Genomic DNA, 13,255 nt, shown 5'->3' on the forward strand with positions numbered 1-13,255 from the left:
CATCAGAATAAGAATAACTACATTCAGTTTAGAGGTCCTTTTCTTAAAGGGCATTAAGTCCTTAGGGGTCATTTTACTAAGGCTTGCTGACAGATTTAGCGCATGCTAATGAAACAGCATGTGTTAAGCGCAATAGGCTGCACAGAGCACATTAATCATTAGCATGTGCTACCCCCCTAATTCATTAAAAGTTGCTAAAAATTGCATGTGCAAATTTGGGCATGTGCCCAATTTGCATGTACAATTTAATTGAATAATGAACTAATTAACACCAATAATTGCATTGGCTTCCTGTCAAGGACCGCATCACTTTTAAAATTTGCACGCTGGTGCATAAAATCATCTGTGCTGAAGCCCCAGCATACATGGACACCCTAATCAACTTGCCACCTAGGAACTCTCACAGATCAGCTCATTCGTGCCTAAATCTCCATTACCCAGTATATAGTGGCCTCAAGTACAAGACCACCTACGCATCCACCTTCTCCTATACTAGTGCTCATTTGTGGAATGGTCTACCTAAATTGGTGAAACTTACTCCTGATCACCCGACCTTCAAAAAGCGCCTCAAGACCTATTTATTTGGCAAAGCTTACGCTCAAAACCTGCCCAGCATCTCTTACTTCTGACTGTCTCTGTCACAGTGTCATATTGATCACCACTACTCTTTCTCTTTTTCCCTTCCTTGCTTTTACCCTCTCTCTCTCTCTTACACTTTTAAGCCATTGATTGTTTGTTTGCTGACTTGATGTATGTTTATATAGTCTGTTGTAAGCCACATTGGGCCTGCCCGTGGGTGGGAAATTGTGGGATATAAATGCTATAAATAAATAAATAAATAAATAAAATTGGCTTAACAATCAATTATTGTTACTAATTAGATTTCATTGAAATATAAACTGCTAAATTTAGGTATGGGATCTGCACCTACATTTTACACTCAGTTTCAAAAAGGGGGCACAGAAATGGGAGGGTGATGGGCAGAACATGGGCATTCCTAACATTTACACACGTTATAGAATGATGGAGATATGCATCTAATTTAGGTGCATATATTTGCAGCATGTTTCGTCTTGTGGAAATGGCTGTGCCTAAAGTATAGGTATGATTCCCAGGTGTAAGCGCTATTCTCTAAACCGTACCTAACTTTAAGCGCAGCTTATAGAATTGTGCTTTTTTTTCAGCACCAATGTTTTTGGCGCCATATACAGAATTCACCCCTAAATCCACTACCGTGCCTTAGTAAAAAGATTCCTTAATTTGTGCATGCTAACAGGCTACTGCAGAATGCTTTAAAGCATTTTGAGGGATTTTGCCTGTTTGCACACTGCAACCTGCTCATTACCCATTTTTAAAAAGTATTTTTCTGTGGGGATGTGCCATAGGTGGAGAGTGGGTGCTGTGTCACCACATTATGATTAGTGTGTCCTAAGCAGATAATGCAGACTTAACACAGAAGCACTTACTGCCTTCTTTTTTTTTATTGAATGATTTTAAATTTTTAACAAGAGTACACTTGTCACATGCAATACAGCCAGGTAAATAATAAAAGGAGGGAAAATTACAAAAAAAATTAAGAAAAGATTATTTTCAACTGAGAATTACACTGGAAAAAAAAAAGTTATTTTCGCTTTATAAAATATTATTCTGCTTTCTTAGACCACAATCTCTTGGGGACATTAATGAATTAGAGAAGATTACAAGGAATAACAAGTAATTTAACAAGGCTGCATGTTCCCCCTTCTAATTTAACAGATGTTATTTCAGTTGTTTCAAATCCAGAAAAGATTTCAGCTGATCAGGAGAATAGAAAACATATTTTGTCTTACCGACCTTACAGTACATTTACAGGGATAAGAAAGACAAAAAAGTTCCCCCCGGCATCGGTCAAGATGGCGTCCGTATGAGGGAGCGCTGCAAGTCGGCTCTTAAACACTAGGCTCTGCTCCAGTAGCGATATTTTCTCTTACCTGATATTATGGTTAAGAGAAAAGGGAAAGTTGGGGCAAAAGCCGCCACGAGCCCTGGCGGAAATTCGACGCTCCGGCAGCCGACCCTGGAAGCTTTTGGCCTTCGTGCATCGGGAGCTCCGCTATCAGCTTTGGTTGGATCCCCAGGACAACAGGGGGATCTTAGCTTGGAGGCAGTGTCTTTACGTCCGCCTCTTCAAGCTGCACCGCCAAGGCCGAACGGCGAGATAGGACCAACGGGAGAACCTCAGGCAGGTCCTTTGGAGGTTAGCGGCGGCCCTGTTGGATCCTCAACCCCTGGTGGAACGCCATCTGGAGAGAGTGCGGGAGGTATTGATTCCCCGCCCTCTCCCTGCCAGGAAACCCCGCTTGTTTCGCTCGGCATGAGGAGTAGACCGGCAGCTGTTACCCTGGAAGCCCTTTGGGAGGTAATCCAGACCATAAATTCGTCCCTACTACAACTAACTAACTCCTTCAACTCCGAGGTGAAGGAATTAAAAATTTCTCAGCAAACGTTGGAATCAAAGGCTCTGGAGCAAGAGAGAAAATGTGAGTCAAATTCTCAAGAAATAAAGACATTACAAACTGTTGTAACTAATATGGCAATAGATAAAGACTCAATTCTAAGGAAAATGGAATTTTTTGATAACCAACTCAGGCGTAATAACCTGAGGTTCTTAAATTTTCCGAAGACCCCTTTGATATCACCGACTGAGATGTTAAAAAAGTATTTTACTGAAGTACTCGACATTCCTAAAGAAGCCATACCACCAATTGTAAAGGCTTTCTACATCACAGGAGCTAATATAGCTCGAACAGAGGTTTCAGAATTGAACGTGACACAATTGTTAGAAACATCGTTAGAAACTATAACGGAGCGTACAACTCTCCTAGCTACCTTTGCATTTGAGACTGATAGAAACCATGTTTTTAGACTTTACTTCAGAAAAATTTCGACCCAGTTTCTCGGAGCAAAAATACAAATTTTTCCTGATTTGAGTAAAAATACCCAGAGGAGAAGGAGAGAATTTCTGGGTCTTAGGCCTCGAGTTCTCTCCTTAGGCGGTACCTTTAAATTGAAATTTGCCTGTAGGTGTTTAATTTCCTTCAATGCTGTATATTATGTATTTTTTGAACCTGATAAACTGCGTCAGTTTATAGTTTCCAAAGAGAGTGGAGGCGAAAGAGGCCTGGTTGCCCCAGAAGGGAGCTGAAACCACAAGCTGTGAACGGTCTCTTCCCTCATAGAGTTTTTCGTTTTTTTTTTTCCTTTTTCTTTTTTGTATTATAAAGTGATAATTCCTTGTGTCTTGACCATATCATTGTGGACTAAGTAACAATATGATTTCTTTCTCCTTGGTTTAAAGGACAAATGTTTTCCTATATAATTTCTTGAATTACCTACATTTATATTATGTAAATGTTTATTTTGAAAATAATTAAAAAAAAAAAAAAAGTTCCCCCCAATTCCACCGTCCTTCTTTTCATAGCCAAAAAGGCTTTCCTTTTCTGTTGAGTCCTCTTCGTTACATCAGGATATATCCATATTTTCTCACCTCCAAAGTGAGAATTAGCATTTGTGAAATAGAGTCTCAAAACAGAATTAAGATCTTGTTCAAAAACAAAGGAGACTAAAAGTGTTGCCTGCTCTGTTACATTATCTAGAGACTGTTCCAATATAGCAGATATGTTGTTGACATCAAAATTCACATTTTCTGTGTTTCTTATTTCTCCTTCTTCCCCCTTGGGGCTATTAGGTAAATAGTAAATCTTATTTATTGGAGGAATAACTTTGAGTGGTATTTTTAAATTTTCTATTAAGTATCTTTTAAATATTTCAAGTGGAGTTGTCCCTGGGAGTTTAGGGAAGTTCAGAAGACGCAGGTTCAGTCGTCTATTGAAATTTTCTCTCTGCTCAACTTTTCTACGAATATCCATAATGTCTTTAGCTACAACAGCTTTAAAATCTTGAAATTGTTCGACATATTTTTGTAAGTTTGTAACTCGCGTGGCAAGTTCTTGTTTAACTAAATCAACTGTATTTTTTAAATCTTCAAATTTAACATAAAGAGCATTTACTTCACCTGAAGATTTCTGCAGGGTTGAGTCCATTTTAATTAACATCAGCCAAATCTTCTCAAGATTAACCTCAGGATTCTTCCCCGAGGTCACAGGGAATTCCTGGGCCTCGGTTCTCAGTGGCTTCTGCAACGACTCTAGTCCCCCATTAGGTATCTCTGGCGTCACACTTCCGGTGGCGTTCTGAGTTCCCTCCAGGGCAGTTGCCGATGCTGGACACGGAGGAATCAACGATGATGGTGGAGGGGAGAGGGATGTTTCATCTCCCCATGGGGGCTCCGCTTCTCCGGATGCCCCTACTATGGGACTCACTCCCCTCAATACCTGGGAGGTACTGGCGAAGAAACGCTCCAGGCTTGGCTGAATCGGGGAAGAAGTTGAGGTAGGAGGGGGCACTGTTCTCAATATCCCCTTACGTTTCATGTGAGGCATAGTTGCAAAGAAGACATTTTTTCAGAGCCTGACCAGAGCGTCTCACAATCCAACCGGTCACGCTGCCATCTTCCTACTGCCTTCTAAATAGGAGGAGTAAGTGCTCTGCGTTCATTTTTTTGCAGGTTCTGTGCACTAATGCAAACATTAGCGCATAACCTGGGGAAAAAAAACCTATAAAGTGCCACAATAACCCCCTGATTCTAAAAAGGTCATAAAAAATTGTACACACGGATTTAGGCGTGCTCTTGATTTACATGCGCAATTTGATTGAATAACAAGCCAAGTAGTGCCAATAACTGGCTTTTTAACAAGCACTTATTGGCACTAATTAGATTTAATTGGGACCAATGCATGTAAAGTTAGGCACGGGATCCACACCTAAAATGTACGCATAGTCCAAAAAAGGGGGTGTGGAAATAGGATGGCCATGGGCATTTCAGAGCAGAACATGGGCAAGGCTTCAAGTTACATGAACAATTACATTTTCGTTGGTGCAAATGGCTGAGCCTAAATTTACGCGTGACTCTTCACTTAAGCACGTATTCTATAAAGTGCACCAAGCTTTAGGCATAGCTTATAGAATACCGCTTAAGTGGGTGGGTTTTGGCACCAATATTTTAGGTGCCAATTTAGAATCTACAGCTAAATCAGGCCTTAGAGCACAGGAAACTCCCAAATCAATATGTGTTAAGCTCAGCTGTTACCACACTTTAGTTATTTGTATCCCACATTTTCCCACCTACTTGTAGGCTCAATGTGGCTTACATAGTTCCGGAGAGGCATTTGCAGACTCCGGTGAGAACAAATACAAAGTGATGTTGTGGTAAGATGGAGTTCATGTGGCTCAGCCACATTATGGAATCGTCTAACGGAAGAGTTGAGTTTTGTCCATTACGTACTTTAGTTTTGTTGTGTTGCAGGGATCAGGCATTTAAGTTGGATCGATGGGGTATGCCTTTTTGAACAGGTTAGCTTTTAGTGATTTCCGGAAGTTTAGGTGGTCGTATGTCGTTTTCAAGGCTTTTGGTAATGCGTTCCACAGTTGTGTGCTTATGAAGGAAAAGCTGGATGCGTACGTTGATTTGTATTTAAGTCCTTTGCAGCTTGGTAATGCAGGTTTAGATAAGTTCATGCTGATTCTGATGTGTTTCTAGTTGGTAAGTCGATCAGGTCTGTCATGTATCCCAGAGCTTCACCATAGATAATTTTGTGAACCAGGGTGCAGATCTTGAAGTCAATGCGTTCTTTGATTGGGAGCCAATGTAGTTTTTCACAAAGGGGTTTTGAGCTTTCAAATCGCGTTTTTCCAAATATTAGCCTGGCTGCCATGTTTTGAGCAGTCTGGAGTTTCTTTAAGGTTTGTTCTTTGCATCCTGCATAAATTCCGTTGCAGTAGTCTACGTGGCTTAGTAGCATTGATTGTGTTAGGCACCTTAGCGTAAATATGTGTACAATTTCCCACAGCTATAAAGTTTCTCCCATATGAATACATTCAGGAATAGGGTGATTTTTAGGAAGTATGCATTGAATCTACAGCTGTACTTAGGAAAACCTACCTGATAAGTTGAGGTACTTGCACTGAATATGTAACCACTTTGTTTGTACCACAAAAAGGCAATATATTACAACCATTACCCTTTACTCTTTTTACATTTTATTTTTTAATTATGAAATCTGATATTCCTTTCCATTTAGACAGCAAGAAACATGAAACAAAATATTCTTTCAGGAAAAGAAGCATATTTTTATGCTAAGAATTTTATAAAATGTTGATACAGAGTGTAGTATTTCACTGCATTTAATAAAACCTTTACCACTCCTATTACATCAGGGCTGCAACATACATTTATTTAATCATTTTATGAGGAGGTTCACCCAAGGCGATATACAGCAGATACACTTTAACATAAAACTTACAATTTTGTTAATAGCATAACAATAGTAAAATGGCCAAATATAAGCATAAATACAGTCACTGAGGTAAACTTGGAAATGGCAAATTGAAACTTAGAGGACTTTTTACCAACCTGCGGTATAAGGGGGCCTGTGGTGGCATCGGCATGTGTTTTTGACGCCCGCTGAGGCCGTGTGGTAAGTGAACCACTTGCCATGTGGCCGTTTCTGGGGAAAGCCCTTGCCGCCACCTATTCAGGTGATGGTAAGGTCTCTCGTGCTAACCCGGCAGTACAAAAATATAAAATATTTTTGTGACACCAGAAATGGCGCATGCTGGTAATGGGAACCACCGCCGGACTCCTGCGGTAGCCTGGCATTAATTCTGGATTGGCGCACGGCAAAGCCCATTCCCATACGCCAACCCTTTAGTAAAAGAGCCCCTAAGTAATAGGACTAACATGAAACAGTATCATTAACAACATTGTAGAATAATCATATAACAGAAATATGATAAATGTCAGTACAATACAAATGATACCACAATAGACAGCATGGAAAACATTCAAATAACATACATATGATACCATCCAGCTTATTTTCGAAAGAGAAAGACGCCCATATTTCGACCCAAATAGGGAGAAGGGCGACTTTCTCCCATGGGCGCCCAAATCGGTATAATCAAAGCCGATTTTGGGCGCCTCCAACTGCAGTCTGTCGTGGGAACAAACAAAGTTGACGGGGGCATGTCGGAGGCGTGGTAAAGGCGGGACTGGGGCGTGTTTATCGGCCGAGGAGAGATGGGCGCGCTTGGCCGATAATGGAAAAAAGAAGGGCGGCAGAAGCGAGAATTTGGGCCGCTTTTTTTGGACCCTTTTTTTTCACGAACAAGTCCCCAAAAAGTGCCCCAACTGCCCAGATGACCACCGGAGGGAATCGGGGATGACCTCCCCTGACTCCCCCAGTGGTCACTAACCCCCTCCCACCAAAAAAAAAGAACTTTAAAAACTTTTTTTTTGCCAGCCTGTATGCCAGCCTCAAATGTCATACCCAGCTCCATGACAGCAGTATGCAGGTCCCTGGAGCAGTTGCTAGTGGGTGCAGTGCACTTCAGGCAAGTGGACCCAGGCCCACCCACCCCCCTATCTGTTACACTTGTGGTGGTAAATGGGAGCCCTCCAAACCCCCCCCAAAACCCACTGTACCCACATGTAGGTGCCCCCCTTCACCCATAAGTGCTATGGTACTGGTGTAGAGTTGTGGAGAGTGGGTTTTGGGGGGATTTGGGGGGCTCAGCACCCAAGGGAAGGGAGCTGTGGACTTGGGAGGTGTTTACAAGTGCCCCCTAGGGTGCCCAGTTGGTGTCCTGGCATGTGAGGGGGACCAGTGCACTACGAATCCTGGCTCCTACCACGACCAAATGCCTTGGATGTGCTCGTTTTTGAGCTGGGCGCCTTCGGTTTCCATTATCGCTGAAAACCAATACCCCCCATCTCAAATCCGCCCAAATCCGATGCATTTGCCTGGCACCAACTGTATTATCGAAACAAAAGATGGATGCCCATCTTTTTCGAAAATACGGTCTGTCCCACCCCTTCGCGTACCCGTCCTCGGAGATAGTCGCCCATGGAGATGGGCATTCGTTCGATTATGCCCCTCCATATCAACATAATACAAATGAAACACCTAATAAGCACACATTAAAATATTCAAATAACAGATATGATGCTAGTGCTATTTTTGCAATATAATGAATCATCTTGCTATGTAGCCAAGTGGAATATTGCACATACTTGTATTTAATATTTCAGTCCTCATAATCAAGAAAAGCCATGAAATGTGCCAACAGGTACAGAAAACTATATATATTTAAATTGCTTTGTCTATAAATGCAAACATCAACACTAATCCTGCCATACTACTGAAAATTATGAATGCAGTACACTGTATCACCCTCCAGTGCCTCACATACAAAATTAGAAATTCCTGGTTCTAACCTACACACACAAAAGCAAAACAGTGTATGTTATTTCCAATAATGCATACTATTTTGAAGATTAATGTGTGAATTGCCAATGGCATGATTTTGCATATCCACACATAAAATTTCACATATAGCTTGTAATGCATAAATTGTATTGAAATTCAAATTAATGAACTGCTATGAAGCCATATCCTGAAAAGCAGCTCATTAGTCATGAATTTTGTGAAAAATAACATCACATTGTTCAGTTTATTTGGAACTTGCTATAACACGTTTTCCAAACAAATACAGCAAAGCGATTAACAATTTCACTCATAAGAGGGACAGTAAACAGAGCGACTACAGCCTTAATTCATAGTGTAAAGGTCAATCATACTTGCACAGTGTCCTGACTGACTTGTTTACTGACAGGGAGAGGGATAAATAAGGGAAACAAAAACTAACAAAGATCAACATAACACATCGGGGGGGGGGGGGGGGGGGGGGAGAGAATGACAGGAAAAAACAGAGGGAAACAATGCTGCCCCTTCCTCTTCATTTTTTTCTTTTTTGGTCATTAATTGTTGGTTCTCTAATGCCATGTAGATACAGTGGACCATATTGGTTCAGTGGCAGCAGCCAATTATTGATTGTTAATTATTATTATTATTATTACATTTGTACCCCGTGCTTTCCCACTCAAAGCAGGTTCAATGCGGCTTACATAGTAAAAGGAATACAGAATATTATTAGAGGGTAAAAGTAAAATATATCAGAATAAAAGGCAAGATGAATAGGTAGAAATAGGCAATGGAGAGGGGAGTGAGGTGGGAGATATAGTTAGGGTTAATGTCTTTATCATGGGGTATGTGTAGGTAGATGGTTCATTACATGGTTCATTAGATTAATCACGAGTTAGTGGCTCGTTAAGCTACTAAGTTGTGTGTACATTTCAGCAGTGCACCCAAATTTTGGCACCCTATGTAGAATCAGGAGATAACTGGCTATTGCAGAGGTAACTATACACTCAGTGAATCTGACATACACACTCGCAACAACTGCATGTCTGCACTTATGCCTTTAATGAGAGGAAAAACCTCATACTGCTGTGGCCCCACTTGGTTACCTCTAACCAGAAAGAAATGTTGGCTCACAGTAAAAAAGTAATCATGGGTTTAAAAACCTCTCAGTAGTCTCATCTATCGATTTGATTGAATAATTCGAAACTACTTATCTTTACATAATCTGTATTGTGTTGGTACTTTGTTGCTCTGTAGATAAGAGTAAGAGTGAGGTCCTGACGGACCCGTTTCACTGCTGCTTTCTCAAGGGTCCTCACCGTCTGACCTTAGGAGCTGGAACAACAATAAACACAGTTAGCATTCTGTAGCTGGAACGCAGTAGTGCAGTGCACAACAAACCTTCCTGTACCCTAGGAGCTGGAATTACTCGTTCACACAAAGCCAACGGGCAAAATGGTGCCTCAGCTATTTAATGCTCCGACTCTCTCACAGGGGCGGGTCATGACGTCATACGACGCCAAACGTTTTAGAACAAAGAGTGTGAATCGGATCTAATTTTGAAACGCACAAGTGTATTTTTGTCTTTATTGCAAAGGTAATGCAGGAGAACTAATCAACTCCTAAATATTAAGGCGGTAAGTGCTCCTGCTTTAACCCTTTATCAATCCATACTAGAACGTGGCCAGCGCTGTATGGGTTTGCCGTGCACTCTGGCCACTTTCTAGCGTGGTGCGAAAAATGCTGGAATTCTTACTTGTGTCAGCAATGGCTGCGTGCTAATTTCACAACTGGCATGCGGCCATTCCCGCTTCAGGCCTCGCCGCCACCTAAAATTCTGTAGTAATCGGGCAGCATGCGGTGATGGCAATGCACTGTCCGATAACCGCAGGGCAATGCCTACTCCATGCTCCCTGCGCTAGAAAATAAATTTCTGTTTTCTAGTGCGGGGGATCAGTGTGTGCTGATCACAACAATACCATGGGACGTGTGCCCCCCGGTGCTGCTCTTTGCCATGCGCTGTCTGCACAATAGCCCTACCGGCCTTTAGTAAAAGATCTCCTGGATTGCAGGTAACATATGGGAAAATCCCATGTTAAGCTGTGATAATCACAAATCTGACACTTTAATAAAAGGGCCTCTTATTTACTAACAATTTTTAAAATAGCTATTATTTTGCATGTTTGTCTGCCTTTAGTTAAAACTGTCACATCAGCAGCAGTAAGCAAGCTTCTTCTTTCGGTTAATGCCCATTGAATCTGCTTGATGGTTTGCTGATGTTAACACTCAAGCTTATAATGATAATTTTGTCCTTTGGCATTTCAGTTCTTTTAACTTCTCTGTAATTCATGCTGACAGCTGAACAGCATTAGACTCTTTTGCTAAGAAACTATTAAATCACCTAATTATAGCTATTTTTCCTCTGAAAAATTTAATCTATCAGTTTACCAGACAAATATTCTTTATCAGCTAAATGGCAAAAGAAAAAAGGAAAATGTAGATTTTGTTTTTCTCATTTCAAGGCCAAAAACAGAAATGAGGAAATACCAGGATGGAATAAAATGGAGAACAATTCACATAATGTCAACAGTAACCCCCCGTCTTTTTACAAAGCCACGCTAGCAGCTGCCGGTGCGGTAATGCCGACACAAAAGAATGGGCTGTGTTGGCATTGCCGTCTGGCTTTGTAAAAGAGGGGGGGGGGGGGGGGGGGTAAAGCGCACTAATGAAAGTAGCTCCTTATGAGTAAACTGAATCAAATATATGCATAAAAAGTGAACCCACCTTATTTTCAATTATTTAGCATGTCTCCAAGCTGCTGCTACATGCATCAAATATTTTTTATGACATTCATACTTGAAGGTGAAGTGGGGTTCAACAACCAGTCCATAACACTTCTCAGTATCACAAAAACCACAACAGAGATTTGGCAGCTCCGAAACCATACCTCCCACTCCAGCAAGAACACAAAGAGGGTCTTGGTGGGCCCAACGTAACAGTTCCCACCCACAGTGGAAACAGAGAGACTCCAAAGACCCCAAAAACACACCACCCGTAACCTTTCCCAATCCTCTTTTCCCCTGTAAACCATACTCAACGGCTTCTTCCTCTCCTTCTCTGTTATCCCTTGCATGTCCCCTCACTCGTCTCCAATCCCTTCACCCACACTCCCTGTCCCTTCTCCTGCTGTCCACTTAGCTCCTCTCTGTTCCTCCACCTCTCACCCCTTCTACCTTCTCTTCCTCTCCAGTTCCCTCTCTTCCTTTCAAGACCCCACCCCACACTCCCCTCTCTGCCTCATCTCTTCTATTCCTTCTTATGCTCTGAACTCCCCTTACTCTGCCCACCACACATCCTTTGACACCAGACTCCCCTCTTTCTTTCTATACTGCCCTGACCTCTCTTACCACAATAAATGCTGTCCTCTGTACCCCCTTTTGTCTCCATTCCAGGACCCAGTCCCACCCCGCTCTCATCTCTTTATGCCCCACTGCCCCCACCTATTCTATCTTCTCACCAGGTCAAGAAAGGCACTGGACTTAATAATAGGTCCCTTCTATCTCCATGATGATGATGATGATCCATCCTCTCTTTGTCTTCTTTCATTGATCTGTGAAGATGTTCTAGCAGCAAGGTGGTGTGGGGGAGATGGAAGGTTGTAAGAGAAATGTTGCCTCTGGCTTCTCGTGGGAAGTATTTAAGCGCCTAACCACATCTATTCAGCCGGAGATAACCGATTATCTCCTGCTGAATATCCTGGTTAGCGGCTAGCCACTATCCAGCTATATCGCGCGACATAGCTGGTTAGGTACAGATGTTCAGCAACAAAACTGGCTATGTTGAGTAGTCAAAATAGACCGCTTAAATAGCAGGCCTATTTTTGACCTCTAAAAAGTCAACTGGTTAGCGCTGAATATTGGCATAACTGGTTAACTTTTTAGCAGTCAAAATGAACCCGGATACTCAATGCTGGTCACTGGAAACAGCCCAGCACTGAACATCCAAGTTTAACACTGGTGGTGGACAGCAAACACAACACGCTGCCTGCTGCCAGCTGAACATCAGGCCCTGTTTGTTTATTAATGTTGTTTTATGTTTACTTATTGGGTTTCTCTACTGATGACTGTTGCATATGCTTTCAGATTGCACACTGCCTAGATGGGCTTTCTTTTGATAGGCTGTCTTCTAAGTTGTTACAATAAAAAAATAATAGATCATTTGCACTATAAAAGGTGAATTTTCTGCTAGAAAACTTAGGGGTCATTTATTAACACTTAGGGCCAGATTCAGGGAATGGCGCACAAAGTTTGGCACCAACTATGATCCCTGCAAGATAGTACTTTATAAAAAGCACTGTGTGCAGAGAACCCTTTACACAATACTAGCCTGGCATGCTTCTTGCACCTAACTTTGGCTGCAAACACTTATGCTTGCCAAAAGCTGGTGTAAATGCTCGTACTCAACTGACCCGCTCATGCCCCTCTCACAACCTGGGCACTCGGCACATACTCAGATATAGCCTCTTGTGTCAAACATTAATACACTGCTTTCAACAGAAATTGGAATTTATTTGGCCGCAGCCAGGAACATCTAACATTGTATTTCTAAACTTAATACATGAAATATTCGATTAGTTAAAAAACAGCAAGGCAAACGATCTGCAAAATCCAGCGTGGAGAATGAGCCAGCAGATCAGTATAACATAAAACGTATTTTATTAAAGACACCATATATGAGACAATTGCCAGACACAGGCCGTGTTTCGTCCAACAAAGGGCTGCGTCAGGGGCTATAATAAACAAACATATCAAATTATAAAGTATAAACAAATGTATGATATATAATATTAAAAATTAAACCAAACCATAAACTATAAAATGTACATGTAAGACACA

The sequence above is a fragment of the Microcaecilia unicolor genome, chromosome 6 (assembly GCF_901765095.1).
Source record: "Microcaecilia unicolor chromosome 6, aMicUni1.1, whole genome shotgun sequence".
NCBI classification, from domain to species: domain Eukaryota; kingdom Metazoa; phylum Chordata; class Amphibia; order Gymnophiona; family Siphonopidae; genus Microcaecilia; species Microcaecilia unicolor.